This window comes from Chenopodium album, chromosome 1, assembly GCF_948465745.1.
Source record: "Chenopodium album chromosome 1, dcCheAlbu1.1, whole genome shotgun sequence".
NCBI lineage: Eukaryota > Viridiplantae > Streptophyta > Magnoliopsida > Caryophyllales > Amaranthaceae > Chenopodium > Chenopodium album.
In genome coordinates this window covers 12,138,599-12,144,841 of record NC_137834.1, presented here as the reverse complement: position 1 = coordinate 12,144,841, position 6,243 = coordinate 12,138,599, and the positions used below count along the sequence as shown (strand labels likewise).

The window sequence follows — 6,243 nt, the reverse complement described above, 5'->3', positions numbered from 1 at the left end:
CCTTTGGCAAGTATCTACGTGTTAATAAAAAGGGAACTTCTTAGACAAATCTTTTGGCAAGATTAAGGGTTGCTTGGCAAGCTAAACTCCTGAACATGGTTGGTAGATGCACCCTAATCAAGTCCATGCTGAATACTTATCCTATTCATGCTATGCAGACTAGTATCCTTCCTTCTTCTATTATCACTGACCTTAAGAAACAATGCAAAAAGTTTTTGTGGAACAAATCTGACTCCCTTAGATATACTCCTAGAACAAAATGGGCGAATGTTACTCTTCCTATTGCTTTAGTGGGGTTAGATCTCTCAAAGAGTGGAACATATCTTTCATGGCTAAATTGGGCTGGATTATTCTCACCCAACTTTACAAACTTTGGGTTAAAATATTTAAGGATAAATACTTTAGAAGGTCAAACTTTCTGGATGCTTGTTCTAATAGTTCCCAATCTCCCATGTGGAGGGATATTCTAAAGGGTAGAGAGATGCTTGCTAAAGGTTTGGTTATCAGAATTGGCAATGGTGAAGATACCTCTCTTTGGTATCATCATTGGGTTGGGGAGGCTCCCTTGTATAAGTTGATTTCTAGGGACATCCCCCAGTCTAGATGCCACTGGAGAGTTTCCAACATCATCAGGAATGGTTCATGGTATTTGGATAATGTTATTCATCTTCTTCCCTCTCATGTCATCCCCCTTATTCTCAACACTCCTATTTCCACTTCAGATCCTTCTTCAACTCCTATTCAACTTAGGCCCTGTTCTTTTGAGCTTCTGGGCAGAGCAAAGCAGGGGTAAGTAGTGCAGAGCAGATTAAGTTTCAGCAGAGCAGATTTCAGGATAGCAGAGCAGAGTAGAGCAGAGCCGAGCCGAGCAGAGCAGATTTCAACATTATTATTAATGTTATTATTATTAATGTTGTTGTTGTTGTTGTTGTTGTTGTTATTACTATTACTATTACTATTACTATTACTATTACTATAATTATTATTATTAATTAATTAATTATAAAAATTATTTTAATATTAATAATTATTATAATTAATCAAAATAATAAATTATTATCATCAGTACAATATTAATTATTATTATTGAATATTAATTATTATTGTTGTTATTAATAATTATTATTTGAAAATTAAGTAGAGTAGAGCAAATTAAAGCCGAGACGAGACGAGCCGAGCAGAGCAGATTTCTTTTGAGCAGAGCAGATTTGATTTGAGAAAAGCAGAGTAGAGCAGCTCTAAATAACGAGGCCTTAGATGGATTCATCATGTTTCAGGGGTATTCACTATTAAATCATGTTATTTTTCAGTCACCAACCCCTCTCCTGTTTATTAGCCTTTCTCTTTCAATTGGAATTTTTTTTGGAAGATTAGGGTTCCCTTTAAATACGAAATGTTCATGTGGAACTGTGTATTGTCCATTCTCCCCACTGCCAGTTCTCTTGCTTTTCGAATTCTTGGTTTTGATGGCACTTGTTGCAGATGTCATGAGCAGTATAGGATTTTATCCATCTGTTTAGGGATTGTCATTCTTCCATCATCCTTTGGAAAATGATTCTTCATAAACTCAAGCCTCCTCCAGCTTTCAATTACTCCATTTTTATGAATTGTAATTGGAATGACTGGCTAAAGTTCGACTTTTCTCAGACTCCTAAATGGAAATGCATTTTCCTGATGGGAATGTGGCAGATTTGGAAGCGTCGAAATGGAGTAATATTTAACAAAGAGGAGTACAATTGTAATTTTGTATTTAACAGATTTATAATTGATTATCAAATCAACACCTTTGTTTTACAAGGACAATATGCAGGTTCCTCAAGAGAAAAGCTATACTGTGCCAAAGGTCCTCTTGCTGACAGATTTATCCCTAGCTTGGAGACCCCCAAGACTTGGATATATCTAATTGAATATAGATGGAGCTTGGAAGCATGCTGGGGATGAAGGTGCTGGTGGAGGAGGTGTAAGGGACAGTGGTACTTTGGCTACTCCAGCAAATACAATGCCACAATCCCCCTCCAAGCTGAGCTCTATGCTTTAAGAGACGGGCTTAACTTTGCTAGAGCCTTTCCAGTCAAATATCTTGAGGTGGAAACAGAGGCTAAGGTTGTCCGTTCAATGATCAACAAGGAGCATGATGATATTCATCATGAGTTAGCTGATATTGTGATTACATCAGCAGATGTCTAAGGAATCGAGATATGACTATCACTCTTAGCCACATCCCTAGAGAGATGAACTCAGTTACACACTATTTGAGTAAGTTGGCTATGCGCATGCACATAGGTCATGTACCACATTACACTGTTCCTACTAGTGTCCTCGCTGCTTATGAGTCTGATCTTGCTGCCCTACAGGGTATTATATATAGCTCCAGGTGGAGCCTTAGCTTTGTTCTTGCTCATCTTCTATGATGTACAAACTATCTTTATGTTTCCTTCTTTTGTAGTTTGAACATACTCCTTGGTTTGCATTTTGGGTTATTCGAACCAATGGACATTAGGTTGTAATATTTTAGGGCCTGACCCAAGTAATCCATGCTTTATGTTGTGTTGAAAAAACAAAAGTTCCAAAGAAATCCGAATAAATGCCTGGCTAGCTACAATTATAACGTTTTTAACATGTCATTTTGTTCTAAAAAAAAAACATTTTGTTGTTGCATAGCTATAGTTCATACCATCCATGCATGCACGCACTATAGAAGACTATGTACATTTGTAGTCTTGCAGTGGACAGATGATAAAGGCACCGAATTTCATGACTACCTAGTTCTATTTTCTTACAAGGGTTGTATTTTTTTTAATGAATATTATTTTTTATTTTAATGCACTATTTTAATCAATATTAGTCCTTTATACAAAGTATATTAAATTAAACATATATGGTCATTTAGATATTATAGTCGTTTAAACCATCTTAACTAAGTCTAATGTACACCTTTCAAAAATTTCATAATTTATACTACCTCCGGTCTAAATTACTCGCAACTTTGGGGTATTATTTGTGAGATATAAAATATTCCAAAGTTGCGAGTAATTTGGACCGGAGGTTGTACTTGTTTGACATGGTCTAAATAAGACAAAAAGGAAATAAGAAAACGAAAAGTAGAAAGAATATAGGAGTATAATATATGTATGCATTATTGTCAAAAACCATATTTGAAACTATATCACACCATCAATAATCAATTCTACATTTATACATGCAATCAATGATGTGACGCACCACTTGTAAGAATTTGCATGAAAAACTTGTTACGTGTGTTAAGATATTACTGTAATATTTTTCATAATTTAAGAATCATAACTTTGTCATCGACAAATATATAAGCTATGTATGCCACAATACAACTTCATCATCCGATTATAAACGAAATAACAAAACATGAAGGAAACACAGTTGAAAGTATTGATGCATCCATGGTTAGCCATGGGTCATTTTATTCCATACCTTCATCTTGCTAACAAATTTGCCGAGAGAGGTCACATTGTCACTCTATTGCTCCCAAACAAGGCCAAAAATTTGTTACAATCTAAAAATTTACATCCATCCTTTATAACCTTACATACAATCACCATTCCCCATGTTCATCCACTCCCTCCGGGCACGGAAACCGCCTCGGATATTCCCTTCCACCTCCAAACCCACCTCGCCACTGCTTTAGACCTCACTCGAGTTGAGTTTGAGTCTATACTTGTTAGTTTTCAACCTAACCTCGTCGTTTACGACTTTACCTATTGGGTCCCAGAGGCAGTTGCTGCCTCTGGATCCCAGGCCAAGTGTGTGGCCTACTCTATAGTTTCTGCCGTGGCCATGGCCTTTACTATGGTCCCATCTAGGGACCCACCAAAGGACAAGGCCGTGGTCGAGGAGGATGCCTGTGTTGCAAATGCACCACCAGGCTACCCTTCGTCCACAGTCATCATAGACCCAAGGACGATGATTCGTTCATTGCATGTACCATTTGGCGAGGGGGTGACCTTCTACGAGCGGATCACCACCTCGCTTAGGTGTAGCGACGCAATCGCTATCAAAACATGCCGAGAGATAGAAGGCAAGTATTGTGACTTCTTATCTAAGCAGTTCAATAAGCCAATCCTCCTCTCGGGCCTAGATCTTCCTAAGCCCAATGGGCCCAGTGAAACAATTCTAGAGGCCCATTGGACAGATTGGCTAAGCCAATTCTCACCAAGATCAGTAGTGTTTTGTGTTTTTGGAAGTCAAGTCATACTCGATGTGGCCCAATTTCAAGAGCTCCTACTCGGGTTTGAAATGACAAATTTACCCTTTTTAGTTGCGTTCAAGCCCCCCACGGGTTATGCAACCGTGGAGGAGGCATTCCCCGAGGGGTTTGCAAGGAGGGTAGGTGATCGAGGGGTGGTGACGGGCGAGTGGGTGCAACAGCCACAAATACTAGCACACCCATCGGTGGGATGCTTTGTGAGCCATTGTGGATCAGGGAGTATATGGGAATGTATGATGAGTAAAAATCAGATAGTGTTAATGCCGCAACTACACGAACAATTCTTATTTACAAAAATATTTACGACGGAGTTGAAAGTGGCTGTGGAAGTAGAACGAGGAGAGGAGGGAATGTGGGTGTCAAGGGAGAGTTTGAGTAAAGCAATTAAATCTGTGATGGATGAAACTAGTGAGATTAGTGGTTTGGTTAAGAAAAATCATGAAATTTGGAGGCAAAAATTAGCTCAACCTGGATTAATGAGTGGTTACTTTGACAAATTTGTTAAGGATTTGCAAGCTCTCGTGAGTAATAATGTAGTCTGATATGAAAGATGGTAGTTGTTCCTCATAGATTTGTCTCCTTTGCCATTGGGTTAGTGTCTTCAAGTTGAATTCGCAATCATTGTTTAGTACGTAATTTAATTTATTTATTTGTTTTGTACGTAATTTATTTATTATCTAGTCTTCAAGCTCTCTAGCTAATTTTTATTTTGACAATGAAAAATAAAGATGGGGCAATTTATAATAGATGGCCGGAAGGAGCAAGAAACAACCAAGTCATTTGTTTTTTAGCAAGAAAATTAGTGTATCAATGTTTTTAATAAATTAAAATGTAAAAATATGTTTCATAAATGGTCAAATAGTATTTTAATATAGAGTGGAGGGAGTATATGTGAAGAATTTGAAGTTTATAAATTGCTAATTTCTTATGCTGCCAAGAGTCAAGACAATTATTATTATTGCGGACTGCGAAGTAATATGTTCAATTCCTACAAACGATACAAGTAATTCCCTTGAAAATGCTAAACAATGTCTTTGAAAGATATTTACCCAAGATTAATGTTATGTTCATCCAAAAATCATAAAAGAGAGTGAGGTATAACTCAACTGGTTAGAGCTCCCCTCTCAATTTAAGAGATTTTGAAATAGGTTCTCAACACCAGCCCTGTCGCTCTCTCAACCAAAAAAAAAAAAAAAAAAATCCTTTCATAAAAGGCTAGACAAATATCCTCACGGTATTTTCCAACAGATGCACCACATGTAATCACTAGGCGTAATGTTAAAATTAATAATTACAATTAGGCAAACTTGTTAAAAAAAAAAACCTTTTAAATGCCTCGTTTTGCAAGAAAAAACTTTTTAAACGATTTTTGTTAAAAAAAAAGAACCATCATGATCAATTTTTTTTGTCTAAAGAAACCTCCCCCTCTTTTCCGGCATTGACTATAACTTTTCGGCGTTGACCTCTTAGTTTCCGGCATTTTAGTTTATTCATCATAAACAAAAAAATCATATGTTACACGGGACTTCAAACTAGTTATAGCTATGTAAAATAGCTATATGTGTTGTTTAAAAAGATTATAATAGAGTATCAATTAGTCCTAATAATTGAAACGAATTGAAGCCTGGTCAATCACTTGAACAAATACGCAATACTCCCTTTGCTTTTTTTATTTTTTGGGTAACAATTTGACTTTTTCTAGTATATGTTAATTTGATGACTTTAACTTGTATCTTTAACTAATATAAATTTTTTTTGTCATGATATTGCAGTATATTGTTGAATTTGTTACAATATTATACGATTGATAGTTAAATAAAATGTAAAGATATCAATGAAAAAAAATTAAGGGGAGTAATTGCTACAATATTTCCAAATCAAACACATTTTTAGTGCATATAATTCAAGTAAGGCCCTATTTTGTTCAGTTCAGTTTAGCTTATCAATGAAAAAAAAATAAGGGGAGTAATTGCTAAAATAAGCTTCCAAATCAAACACATTTT

General features: G+C 36.1%; 1 pseudogene; it reads left to right on the top strand.

Annotated features, from left to right (window-relative positions):
* The first annotated feature begins 3,379 nt into the window (after positions 1 to 3,379).
* Positions 3,380 to 4,782, top strand: LOC145628437 (UDP-glucosyl transferase 79T1 pseudogene; annotated as a pseudogene).
* The last annotated feature ends 1,461 nt before the right edge of the window (positions 4,783 to 6,243 follow it).